Genomic DNA, 14,310 nt, shown 5'->3' with positions numbered 1-14,310 from the left:
TGTGGGTCGGGTTCAGGTACCCATTTTGATTTAATCGGGGTGTGGATAGCGGGGTTGCGGGTCTGAAAAATTAGACCTGTGCAAGCCTCTACTAAGGCGCCCAAAGCATGCCAGGAAAATGATACCTCCCACCATTACACCACCAGCAGCTTGAGCTGGTGTCAGGAAGCATAATGGATCCATGCTTTCTTGTTTACACTAAGTTCACCTGAATGTCACAGGTGAAATGGAGACTTTTCAGATAAGACAATAATTTACCATTATTGTATTGCCCAATTTTGGTTTCGGCCAAGAAGTTTGAGCACCAGAGTTTCAATTAAAATCCAGATTTTTATTAAATTTGCATCTTTACAGGGAACCTGAACAGAGTAAAAATATTCAAAATAAACACACAATGTACCTGCAAATTAATATTGCACACTTCAGTCAGTTCCTCTCAGAAGCTCTCCATTTTCTTCTTACGATTCCTTCCAGTTCTTCTGACAAGATTTTGACAACTGAAATATCAGTTGCTAGTAGGGAGGGTTTACATTTGCAAAGTGGTGCGAGTTTGGCTACGCAGCCGCATCGTATCACTTCTGCTGCCGGCCGCATCACTTCCGCATCTCCGATGCGGAAGTGTATTGAGGAGATGGGACACGGCTGCGGCCGTGCGAGAATCTGCAGCATGCTGCAGATTATCGGATCGCTCCGCACACCATGGCACTGCCTCAAAGGAAATGCTTAGTTGTAGGTAAAAGTGGTGTTAAACTTCTTGGAGCAGACTTACCTCCTCCCTCCAAAAGACACACATACATCCCCATAAAATGATCTAACTGCAACAACTAGTCTCTGTGGCACAATTGATTAGTGCATTCGGCTGTTAACCAAAAGGTTGGTGGTTCATGCCCACCCAGGGATGGTTTTGTGAAGGGAACTAATGGACCCTTCTTAATCTTGAAGATTGTATATGTTACGGCCAGAACCCGAAGTGTGGCCACTTCTAGTTCTGGCCGGTCACTTCGGGTTCTGGCCGACCAATATGCGAACTGGCCGCAGCGCAGCGGCCAATGTGAGAAATGTTATGTTTACGCCATCTCGCTGCGGCCAAATTGATGACAAAACTTGCTTAATTTAATGAAATATAGCCGGCGGCAATGTAATAGATGAAGCCGCCGGCTTTCGCACTGCCTCTCCCCGATCCCATACAATACGTAGCAGCCGACGGGGACATGCAGCCGGAGAGTCGTTCGTTGCGGCAGGGGCAGCAGAGCGGGGAGGCTGCAGACATCGCTTCTGCCAGCACCCGCTCTGCAGGAACGGCAGGATTCCCCTGCCGTGACGAACGACTCTCCGGCTGCATGTCCCCGCCGGCTGCTACGTATTGTATGGGAGGCAGGGAGAGGCAGTGCGAAAGCCGGTGGCTTCATCTATTACATTGCCGCCGGCTATATTTCATTAAATTAAGCAAGTTTTGTCATCAATTTGGCCGCAGCGAGACGGCGTAAACAAAACATTTCTCACATTGGCCGCTGCGCTGCGGCCACTTCGCATATTGGCCCGGCCAGAACCCGAAGTGGCCACACTGTGGGTTCTGGCCGTAACATATACAAATGTAAGCAGACTGCAGAGTGGTGCAGCAGGAGTGTGCGGTGCCCATAACCCAGAGGTTGATGGATCAAAACCATCCTCTGCTATGTATGATTTAATTTTTGCACCTCGCTTTATCGCATGGGCAAAACGGTTTCCATAGCCCTGTAAGAGAAAGTGTTATAAGGGCCCTGCTGTAACAGACATTACGGTAGCTAAGACTACTCCTGGGCCTTTCTTGTAGTTGAAGAGATGAGTGAACTGTGACACCACACTTAAAAAAAAAAAAAAAAAACAGAAAAGCTTCCCCATATTGGAGCATTGGATTTGGTAAAGTTTTAACCTCCTGGGCGATAATCCCGAGCTGAGCTCGGGGTATGTCACGCAGGAGGAGTTCTCAGGCCCTGGTGGGCCGATTTGCATAATTTTTTTTTTTGTTACACGCAGCTAGCACTTTGCTAGCTGCGTGTAACTTCCGCTCGCCGCCGTGCCGCCCCCCTCCCCCTCCCAGACCCCTTGCGCAACCTGGCCAATCAGTGCCAGGCAGCGCTGAGGGGTGGATTGGGACTCCCTCTGACGTCCATGACGTCGGTGACATCATTCCGCCCGGTCGCTATGGTGACCGGAGAAGCCCAGCAGGAAATCCCGTTCTGAACGGGATTTCCTGCTTACTCTGATCGCCGAAGGCCCAGGGCTCGCTACATGATTTAAAAAATAAAAAAAAAGTGCTGTGCCCCTTCCTGGGCGATCTAATTGTATCGCCCAGAGGGTTAAGCCAATGTGTTGACTCACCACACAGCCCTGCACCCAGCATGTGTCTCGTATGACTGTCTATATGATTACTCACCACACAGCCCTGCACCTGGCATGTCTCTTATGACTATCTATAAGTAAGCTTTAGGTTAGCAGGAATGGTTGCATGGCCACCTAGCTTTTCATCCTTCCCACCATTGCTCTGGAATCTTCCAGACTTCAAAGTGCTGTCCTTCGCTGTGTGCGTGGTTGTTGGTATAGTGGTGAGCATAGCTGCCCTGCAAGCAGTGGACCTGGGTTCAATTCCCAGCCAAGGTACATGTGAGCTTGCTTTTGACATAATACAAATGTCTGCAAGACCAGAGAGAGAGAGAGAGAGAGAGGTGGTGGTATGTTTTTAGCTTCTAAAACGGGATAAGAAGCCTTGAAAAGACCATTTCCGGTTTTCAATCCGGATATCTGAATCTGGTTGGATACTAGGGTCGGATACCCGAATTCAGTTCGGGTATAAAAATGTCAAATTCGGATATCCGGATCCGGATTCATTTGGGTATTAAAAAGTACTACCCGAGCATCCCTGCTGACCAGGAAGCTGTTATGGGGTAATGGCCATTTTTCAAAATGGAGGATGGAGAATTTCATTAATCACAGTGGACAAGCAGGAGAGGAGAAAAAGATTGATGAGCAGACTACATGGGAGGTAAGTATGTGTGTGTTTATTTTGACTTCACCTTGTCTGCCTAAGCTTTTTTAAAGATGCAAGTTTAATGCAGCCTGGATTTTAATTGAAAACCCCTGGTCCCCGAATGTCTTGGCTGGAATATTGATCATTGCTGTACTAGCATAGCACAAGTGGAGACTGGAATTTGCAGAAGCTATCCTGCTCAGTACATTTAGTGCTGGCACTTTTTCTCTTCTATTGCATTGTCCAATTTTTATGAGCCTGTGCAAACCGTAACCTCTGTTGCCTGCTCTTAGCCGACATGAATGGCACCCAATGTGGTCTTCTGCTGTTGTAGCCCATCTGCTTCAAGTTTTGATGTCTGATGTGTTCAGATATGTAATTCTGTATACCTTGGTTGTAACGATTATTTGTAAGGATGTGGAGGCGGATGCAATATGCAGTTTCATCTGGAGTTGCAACTGATTCTGACTTCTGGCTCACACAGGCCTCAGCAAGAGGGGGTTAACCCACCTACATTGCGGTCTCTGAACGGTGTGCTCCAACCTTCCTCTTTCACATTGGCCATTGGTCTGTGAGGGCTTATTCACATCTAGGGGGTTTTCAGCCTTTTTTTCTTTTTTTTTTTTTCAAGCGCAGGTGATTTTCAAAATTGTCCACAACACGCTGCAATGAGTCTCTATGAGAAGTTTCATCTCAGTGCTAGGGATGATCAATAAGATGTAAATTCTGAAATTATGCAAACGTATGCAGCTTGAAAATGTAAAACAAAAAGAAAATCAAGAGCCCCAATAGTGCGTACTGTAACACAATCGATAAAAATTTCGAAGAGAGATAATACTCACAAAAATGGGTTGCCGAGCATAGGCAACCACTAGAAACACTTGCGGGGATGTTAGGCCTGTCCCCTCTCAGGCTAAGAAGTCGCTCTCCGTAGAAGGATTAGGTAATCACACCCATCCAACAGGTGGATACAGTATTGTTCAGAAATTTAACAGAGGCGCCAATCAGAATAAAATAATTTAAAATATCATAAAAATGGGGGGTCTTGGATGATTTACCACCCCAGAAATCAGACACTAATTTTGGTATAAGTAATTCACAATTTATTAATTTGACTCCCAAAATTTCGCAACGCGTTTCACGGGTCTGTCGCCCGCTTCCTCAGGCATGTTTTATACTGCCTGAGGAAGCGGGCGACAGACCCGTGAAACGCGTTGCGAAATTTTGGGAGTCAAATTAATAAATTGTGAATTACTTATACCAAAATTAGTGTCTGATTTCTGGGGTGGTAAATCATCCAAGACCCCCCATTTTTATGATATTTTAAATTATTTTATTCTGATTGGCGCCTCTGTTAAATTTCTGAACAATACTGTATCGAGCTTGAAAATGAGCCAATCAGTTTAAACCCAGGTCAATGTTCAGGCTGCATATATTTGCATAAAAATTTGCATCAACTCAGAATTATTTGCATATCTGTGATCATCCCTAATCAGTGCGTTTCATCCGCTTTGTGCTCCACAAAGCAGTGCCTGTACCATTTTTGGGACGGTTTTGGTCTAATGGAAGGTATAGGAAGAGCGCAAAATCGCTTTGTGTGGTGGTTGTGTTCACAATTTTAAGAATACATTGTATTTATTTTCCTGGTCAGAGTGACTAATGTCAGGAAGTGAAAAAACCGATTCTCTGAAAAAGCACTTTGCACAAAATTGTAGCATGCAGTGAAGCACCGGGAGGGGAAAAAATGTGCAAAAAATCAAAAATCACTGCTGTCAGTGTTATCGTTTTTGAAGAACTGTAGTGAGAGGTATATAGAGGCTGCCATATTGATTTCCTTTTAAGCAATACCAGTTCCCTGGCAGCCCTGTTGAGCTATCTGCCTGTAGAATCACACCAGAAACAAGCATGCAGCTAATCTTGTCAGATCTGACAAAAATGTCAGAAACACCTGATCTGCTGTATGCTTGTTCAGGGTCTGTGGCTAAATTAGAGGCAGGAGAGCCAGGCAACTGGTATTGCTTAAAAGGAAATCAATATGGCAGCATCTATATACCTCTCACTACAGTTCTCCTTAAAATGTGAACAGAGCCTTAAAGAGTCAGGTTTAGTTTTGCCTGCATTTAGCATATGCCCACTCATCTTTTATTTGAGCTACTGGCGCAATCTTTTTGAACCAGTCTGCTTATTGTCCTCTAATATTAACAAGGCATTTTTATCCACACAACTATCACTTACTGGATATTTTCAATCTTTCAAAATTTCTAAACAGAAATGCGAGTCTCCAACATCCATTGCATGTGGAGTCATCACAGTTTTGCAAATGTGAATCTGAAGTAGTATGAAACCTGCCGTCTTCTGTAGAGTTCTTCAGAAGATGAAGCTATCATGTAAATCAGGAATAGTAATCTGTAGGGACAATAGTGTCTCTACTGCGAGGCACAGATTTATTTTTGTGTTTTTAAACTCATCTGTTATTAGAGTTGCCGATGGAACAGGGATTTCTCTCTCTCCCCCCTTTCACTTGCACTGTTCAACAATTCCAACAACCTCTATTACTTCATTAGTCTAACTAGCAATCAATAGGTCAGCAGCCGTATGCAAAGATGTAATGGTGGTTAAGTATTACCATATATACTCGCAAGCAAGCCGACCCGCATGTAAGCCGACCCCCCCACTTTTACCCAAAAAAAACAGGAAAAAATGATTGACCCTCATGTAAGCCGGGGGTAGGAAACGCTGGCCGCGTGATCCCCCCAGTATGTCCCAGTATAGCTAGTATAGTGCCCAGTATAGGTAGGTAGTGCTCAGTATAGCTAGTAAAATGCCCCAGTATAGCTAGTATAGTGCTCATTATAGCTAGTATAGTGCTCAGTATAGCCAGTATAGTGCCCAGTATAGCCAGTATAGTGCCCAGTATAGTGCTCAGTATAGCTAGTATAGTGCTCAGTATAGCTAGTGAAGTGCTAAGTGCTCAGTATAGCTAGTATAGTGCCCCAGTATAGCTAGTATAGTGCCCCATTATAGCTAGTATAGTGCCCCAGTATAGCTTGTATAGTGCCCCAATATAGCTAGCATAGTGCCCCAGTATGGGTGGGTGGGTAGGTGCTGTCCCTCCCCGCTCCCCCGCGGCCGCCGCCGCTGCTATTAGCTTAGGCGGCGCCGCTTCCTCTATCCCCGTCCTCCTCCGGTAACTCATTCACAGCAGCGTGCCTCTCGCTGCTGTGATGACGAGGAAACCATAGAGAGCGGCTTCCTGTAGCGGCGATGCCATTACTATGGGAACCGCTCTCTATGGTTTCCTGCGTCATCACAGCAGCGGGGGGCGCGCTGCTGTGAATGAGTTACCGGAGGACGGGGATAGAGGAAGCGGCGCCGCCTAAGGTAATAGCAGCGGCGGCGGCCGAGGGGGGAGCGGGGAGGGACAGCACCTGGAGCTAGTCTACTTTAGGGGACCCACCGTAAATCCCCATAGAGACTTTAAACTGTGCTGAAAACGGAACGAATCTCCGCTTTCAGCTCTTTTAAACCCCCACAAGCCATATATCTATGGAAAGCTGAGAATCTGCTCTACCAAATGATGTTACTTTCGGTAAGTAAAAAGTGAAACTCACCGTGTACGAGCCGCCGATCGCGGCTCCGTCGGCCATCTTAGGCCCGGTTCACATTAGCGGTGGCCGTCCGGAATCGCCGTGCCGGAGCCGCACCGCTTGCAGAACGGACGGAACGGACGCACGGCATAGCAATGAAAGCCTATGCGTCCGTTCACATGCGTCCGTTCTGCCGGACCGGAGCCGGACCGGATCCGGGCCGGATCCGGACTCCGGCCTCCGTTCCAACATGCGCTATTTTTTGATCCGGCTCCTCCGGCAGCCGTATCCGGGGCGGAGCCGGACTGCACCATCCGGCCAATACAAACCAATGGGAACCGGAGAGCGCACAACACACTGGCTGAGAAATCCGGATGTTCTACCCCACTTCCTATGCGGATTGTTGCGGCGATATTGGATGGGGACACATGGGCAAGCATTTTGGAGTGGAGCAGCACAGCTGGATCCGGATCCGGAGATGTTGGCAGCATGTTGCAGGTGGAGGTGAGTGCTAAACAGCAGAGGGCCTGATTCCACAGGTCCCCCTTCTGCTGACCTCCCAGACCCCAACATTTTTTTTGTTTTTTACGTTACTTTTGCCAAACAGATCCGGATCGCATCCTGATGAACACCTGATGCAACCTGACCGGATCCGGATCAGAACCGTACGGTTCCGATCCGGATCCGGATCAGAACCGTACGGTTCCGATCCGGATCCGGTCAGGTCATCCGGTCCGTTTGGCAAACAACCGCAAGTGTGAACCGGGCCTTACATCTCTGCTGCTACTATTTTTCTCCCTCCTCATTGGAGGGATTGTTAGCTGGGGGCGTGCCAGAGGAAAAAAAAAAACGTGAAATGTAAACTTCTTCTGTTCGGTACAGTTTTAATTTCAGTCGGCCAAACTATTATTTTCTCAGCCCTGAAGGCCGGTAGAGGTGGTAACTTGTGAGTCTTCTAATCCTAGCAATGCCTAGCACTTATTCAGTCTTATTCAGAAGTTGCTGATATTTCCAGGGAGGGAAAGTACAGTCAGTAGCTACTTGTGGGTTTGAGCCTTGTCCGGGGAGAAGGGTCAGCAGTTTCTGGCACGCCCCCCCAGCTAACAATCCCTCCAATGAGGAGGGAGAAAAATAGGAGCAGTAGAGATGTAAGATGGCCGACGGAGCCGCGACGTTCGGCGGCTCGTACACGGTGAGTTTCACTTTTTGCTCACCGAAAGTAACATCATTTGGTAGAGCAGATTCTCAGCTTTCCATAGATATATGGCTTGTGGGGGTTTAAAAGAGCTGAAAGCGGAGATTCGTTCTGTTTTCAGCCCAGCTCAAATTCTCTATGGGGATTTACGGTGGGTCCCCTAAAGTAGACTAGCTCCCAGCACCTATCCACCCACCCATGACTCGCAAGCAAGCCGACCCCCCAACTTTTGGCCCACTTTTGGGGGGTCAAAAATTCGGCTTGCTTGCGAGTATATACGGTATATATTCCTCTGTCTCCTTTGAGACTATGGAATATATATGGTTAATGAAATATTAACAATTCTGACTCATGCATAATTAATACAGCTCAGCCCTAAATTTGAATACAAGAGTATTACTAGCAGCTCCCTGAGCACTGAGAAGAGGACAGGCTGGCTACCTCCCTATACGGAGTGTGTGTTTTGGGGTTTTTTGCACCGTGGATATAATGTGCAGTGCCAGTTGGCGGGTGCTGTGCAATTATTCCAAACAGGCAGGGGGTCCTTGGGCAGCAGAAAGTCTAGAAATGGCTCTGCACCGGACCAAACTGATCACATGCTTCTCCATGAATTCTAGACATGAGCATCACTAAATGAGACCTGCCTGAATCAGTCGTCATGCTTGGGAAGGTGGAGTAAAACAGAGGGGGCAGAGAGATGAATCCTTTTTATAATAATGTATCCAAAATAAGCTGTATCTCTTTTTCCTTTTCACCAGAGGTTAATAGGAATACCCTGAAATAATAATTCAAAAAGCGAACATAATGCTAAATATATCTCTTACAAAAAGTTTACATTGTGCACCCCGTGCTGCACTCCTGGGGGATGTCTGCATCAGTAAGGAAGAAAGGAAAGCGCCGGCACTGCTGTCTACTGCTGCCTGAGCACGCTTGGGATTCACCTATCCGTACCTGACCGTGTGGTTTGAGCCATCTCCTCCCCCTCCCACCTATCCAGGAGTCCACTAACTGCAGTGCCAGCGTTTTCTACACCTCTATTTCCTACTCCTGGGTGATAAGCCACCACCGCAGAGGGATCAAAACACAGTAGTCGTCATCCCCTTGGATACTGCTTTACCCCACAAAGTCCCTGGACAGTGCGTGACCTGGTTAGCAACCCCTAGCCAGCAACAAAACAAGATGGACCGCACTTGTCTGATACTAAATTATTGGTGGATATATCCATAAGTACATATACATCACACAGCCGACATGTTTTTGGACATTCTAGTCCTTAGTCATAGCTCTTTAAAGCTATGGATTTCTGGATACGTCCAGAAATAAATAGTCTCATTGGACAAGTGTGAATTCGCTCGTCTAGTTTCACCGCTCTGTTTTGCCATCAGTTAGCAAACGGCTCACACAACCCAAATGTCTTGCTTTGGTCATCCATCCTTCAGGATGCAGCACATCAAGACCCCAGTCGCTACTCTCCTCTTCACCACCATCACTTTAGGCTGCAGCCGCCACCATCCTCGCTGGTTACAGCATACTTCCTCTGCACTTCCTGCTTACAGTACCCCTATTACTATGTTGATCCCAGCTTGCGGGACTTACAGACAGACTGTGGAGAGGGGGAGCATGGCAGCTCGGTTCCTGATACAATACAATAACATTTGTAAAGCGCTTTTCTCCCATAGGACTCAAAGCACATAGCTGTGTCTCAGATTAATACAGGGTTTCAGGCTGGGTTGTGTTACAGAGGAGATAGTCAGATGTTCATGAATGCCAGACTGAAAAGGTAGGTTTTCAGTTTAGACTTAAATGTTTCCAGGGATGGGGCTGTCCTGATTGGGTGTGGCAGGGAGTTCCAAAGTGTAGGGGCAGCATGACAAAAGGCTCTGTCTCCAAAGGTTTTGAGGTGGACTCTAGGGGTGACCAAGGTGTTACGTCCTTTTGATCTAAGATTGTGGGGGGTGTGATGTAGTTGCAACAAGTCCTTCAGGTATCCAGGGCCCAGATTGTGCAAGGATTTGAATGTCAGTAAGCCAATCTTAAACAGAATTCTCCATTTTATCGGTAGCCAGTTGAGTGAGCTCAGGGTTGGTGTTATGTGGCAATGGCGGGGTTGGCTCGTTAACAGCCTTGCGGCGGCATTCTGTACTAATTGCAGGCGGCGTAAGTCTTTCTTATGCAGGCCTGTGTAGAGGACGTTGCAGTAGTCTAACCTTGATGTGACGAAGGCATGAACTAGGGTTGGAAGATCCTCTGAAGGAATTAGGTGTTTAATCCTTGCAATATTCCTTAGGTGAAAGAAGGAATGTTTCACAACAGCTGAGATTTGATTCCTGAAGCTTAATTTCCCATCAATCAGTACTCCCAGGCTGCGCACACAGTCTGAGTTGTTCAGGTCTGAGCTCCCTATCCTTAGCGGTGTTGGTTGAGACTGGAGCTGCTTTGCTGTTGAGCCCTGGCCCTCGATAACAAGAACCTCAGTTTTGTCAGCATTAAGTTTTAGCCAATTATTATTCATCCACTCCTGAAGCTCAGCTAAGCATGCGTTTATTTGTGGAGTAGGGTCTGTGACGTCAGGTTTGAATGACAAATATAGCTGGGTGTCATCAGCATAGCAATGATATGTCAGGCCATGTTTTTGTATGATTTCTCCAAGTGGCAGCATGTATATGGTGAACAGTAAAGGGGATAATATTGCGCCCTGAAGTACACCGTATTTTAGTGGTACAGGGTTGGAGAGGAGGGGCCCTAAGGCTACCCTTTGTGTTCTGCCAGCCAGGAAGGAGTTGAACCACCGGAGAACAATGCCATCTATGCCACAGTACTCTTGTAGCCTGTTGAGTAAGATTTCATGATCGACTGTGTCAAAAGCCGCTGAGAGGTCGAGCAAAATCAGGATGGAACATTGACCCTTGTCTCTTGCAATGAGCAGATTATTGCAAATCTGGGTGAGGGCTGTTTCACAGCTGTGATATTTCCTGAAACCAGATTGAAGAGGGTCAAGGATGTTGTTTCTGGAGAGCCTGGCTTCAAGTTGGAGGTAGACAGCCTTTTCAATAACTTTTCCCAGAAAGGGGAGGTTTGAGACAGGTCTGTAGCTGTTTAGAGCATCTGGGTCTAAGGATGGTTTCTTGAGTAGAGGCCTGACGATTGCTTCTTTCAGAGTAGAGGGAAACCACCCTTCTTGTAAGGAGCCGTTGACTATTTTGTGGAATGCCGGTGTAAATAGTTCAGGGCATTTCAACATGAACTTAGTGGGGCCAGGGTCCAGATCGCAGGTAGTCTGGCGAAGGTTTGAGAGGATATCCAGGATGTCTTTTTCAGTACCACCTTAAAATTACCTTCAGTATTACCTTAAAATCAGACCATGGTGGTAGGCTATTTTTGCACCTGTTATATGGCTCTGCATGGGTTTCTGGGGCTGTGAATTGAATGGTACTTCATCCTCAAGGACAGATGACTAGAGCGAGGCGGAGGAGAGGAACGCAGGTTTGGTTAAAGTGTAACTGTCAGGCATAAAAATCAATTCTTTATTTTTATCTGGTAAACAAGTAATACAGATGCTAACCAGGCAATCCAAAAGGTAACATCACTATTAGTTTTCTTGTTGATAAATGATCATGCCCGTCTACCTGTTATTTAGTACATTGCCACACAAAGGAAATTAATTGCAGGGCATGCTGGGTTGTTTTTGTGGGGTTTTTTTTTTTGCTTATTTACTTTCACCTCAGACTTAATTAACCTATTGGGGACCGCCACAGGTTGAATCAACGTCCGGCAGGGGGTGGTACAGTTCAGACAGGACGTTGATTCAACGTCCGCGCTAAAGAACCGCTCCCGACGCGATCGTGCACACCCGGAGGGGGAGATTAAGTTGTCATGACAGCTGTCATCTCCCCTCAGTGATCAGCAGCCATCGCGTATGGCTGCTGATCATGTGATCACTACGATCGCTGTCGGATCGTAGTGATCACTGACAGCGGCAGAAAAGAAGAGGCTCCACTCACCTCCCTGCCGTTCCAGCGACGATCGGCGCCCCCTCTGCTCTGGCCGGCATCTCTGCTCCGTCTGACGTCAGGGCCGGGTCCCAGCTTGATGATGTCATCAAGACGCGACCCGACCTGAGCGTCATTTGGAGCAGAGATGCCGGCCAGAGAAGAAGGGGGCTACTGAGGCTCATTGCTGGAGCCTGGAAGGTAAGTGATGGCTGCCAGCTACAGGCGAGACACTTGCCACCATGGGGGGGGGGCACTGGGCACTGCCCAGCCAGCCACAGATGGGATCCGGCCGCCCAAATACCCCCCCCCCCCCCCTCAAACGCACGCACCCCCCTCTCCTGCAAAATGCCCTGGTCCCTAAGGGGGGGGGGGGGGTTAGGCAGCCGGTCCCGAAGTGGTTAATGCAGCCTGATTGGCTGAAGCATCTTTCCCTCCTGTTTTCCCCCTCTCACACCTCTGTTCCTCTCTAATTGGCCAATATTTCTCATGCTGTGACAATGCACTTTCTATTGCAGAGCTGGGTAGGAGTGCCTGAAGACTGGGAGGAAGGTGGGCAATGCATACACAATCAGGCAGAGTAAGGGAGGAAATGACATCAGGATTGGCCTGAAGATAAACAGTTAAAATGGAGAATCCAAAGAAGGATTCTTTTTTTTTTTTTTTTTTTTTTTTTTTTACTATAGAAAAATCACTAAAATCAGAACATGGACAGTGCAATACTTATGTTATGTAAGTGGAACATGCATTTATCTACTTATATAAGTTGGGGGGGGGTTCCACGATCGTATGGCTGACAGCACCTCTTTAAGATGTTCCACTGAGGTGTAGTGTATGTAGCTAATAGGCAGTGTTAGTGTAGTGAAGTTTGTGGGGGCAGCAGGGGTTAGTGTAGCTTAGATAGTTTGGTGGGTTGCCAAAAAAAGAAGACAGTAATTTTCCCTTTCTGCCCGGCCACAATATCCCCACTATTCAGCATTTTGGCCGGAAATATGTAGTTTTTCGCAAGCTTTTTTTTTTTTTTTGCATTAAAATTTGCGTTTGTGTGCAAATGTTCCCATAAGGCAAACTCTGCCTTAGTACTGCTGGAAAAGCCAGACTCATCCATACTAGTTACAGCCATTTTTACCTGGACAATTCAAGCTCATCCATAGTGCCAGGAAGGTTTAAAAACAAAACAAAAAACAAAACAAAAACAAAAACAAAAAAAACACACACACTTAAGGAGAGGGAAGGCTCTGGGTCTAATAGAGTTTTCCCGATCCTCTCACAGTCCCCACGTTCCAGCACTGGCTCCCCCATAGTGGTATTCAACCAATCTGGTGAAATACTACTCTCTCTGCCGCCAAAGGAGGCTTCGGAAATCTTCAGGGAGCCAGAGTGCTCCCAAAGAGGGGCCACTCCAAACTGCGCATGCACAAGCGCCCTCTCTCCGCACAGTACGGCGCTGCCTATCTTCAGGAGGACTTGGCTCCCGAAGACTTCCGAAGTCCCCCACAGCAGAGGATTCAAAGGATGCCATCACTTAACAGAGGGGACTGGAAAGGCTGTATAGAACCCAAAGCCTTCTCTCTCCTTAGGTAAGTATTTGGTTTCTTTTTAAAATAGATTCCCATTGACTTTAAAGTGATCAATTGCCCAGAAGGTTGACGGCAGGTATTCTTGTGTGTACCAGGCCTGAACCTTATTCATTCATACAGACAGGGAAGCTCAGACGAGTTTCCAATGATGCTGGATGAAGTGACGCACAGGCAGGTGAAGCAGACGATCGCCGAGTGAATCTCACAGCAGTCACGACACACACGGGTTTAACAGGCGGCATCTGCACCACAGACAGACTGAGTTTAATGAAAAACACAAGAGAGACATTAAAAAGGAGTAATGTAATATTTTTCACATTCACCTGCGTATTACAAATATTCCACCCATCATCCCTCCACACAAAAATATATCTCCACCTCGTCACCCCCTCAATGAAAAAAAATAAAACAATCCTAAAAGTGGACCTGTCATCCAATCAAAGTGGAGGGAATATGCTGTTAGGTCACAGAAGGCTACCCAAGCCGTGATTGGAGGACCGGCCCGTTCAGTGCAACATTACTACATTGCATTATCAAAAATATGGCACCCTAAATACAGGAATATCACAAACTACAAAATCTCTCCCCTCGATTGTAAAATCTGCTTATAATCAGAGCCAGGTCACAGTCAGTGTAAACAGGTTTCAGTCACTTTAAAGAGGACCTGTGACAGAGGCAGAATGAGCAGTGCATAAGCCAGGACACAATCAGAACAACAGAGGCTGGTTATCAGTTACCAAGTCTGAGGGCTTTGCATTTGTTTACTGCAGCAATAAACCAGCCCATTACCAGGTGCAGGTGGAGCACCAAAAGCATAATCGTTTCAATGTTATATTTCTACTTAAACTTTCTTTTATTTTAGTGATACATACAATAAAATAAATGTGGTATAAAATCACTGATGTTTGACAAGATTAGCTGCATGCTTGTTTCAGGTGTGTGATTCAGACAC

Source organism: Hyperolius riggenbachi, chromosome 4 (assembly GCF_040937935.1).
Source record: "Hyperolius riggenbachi isolate aHypRig1 chromosome 4, aHypRig1.pri, whole genome shotgun sequence".
Taxonomy (NCBI): Eukaryota; Metazoa; Chordata; class Amphibia; order Anura; family Hyperoliidae; genus Hyperolius; species Hyperolius riggenbachi.
This window is presented reverse-complemented; position numbering follows the sequence as displayed.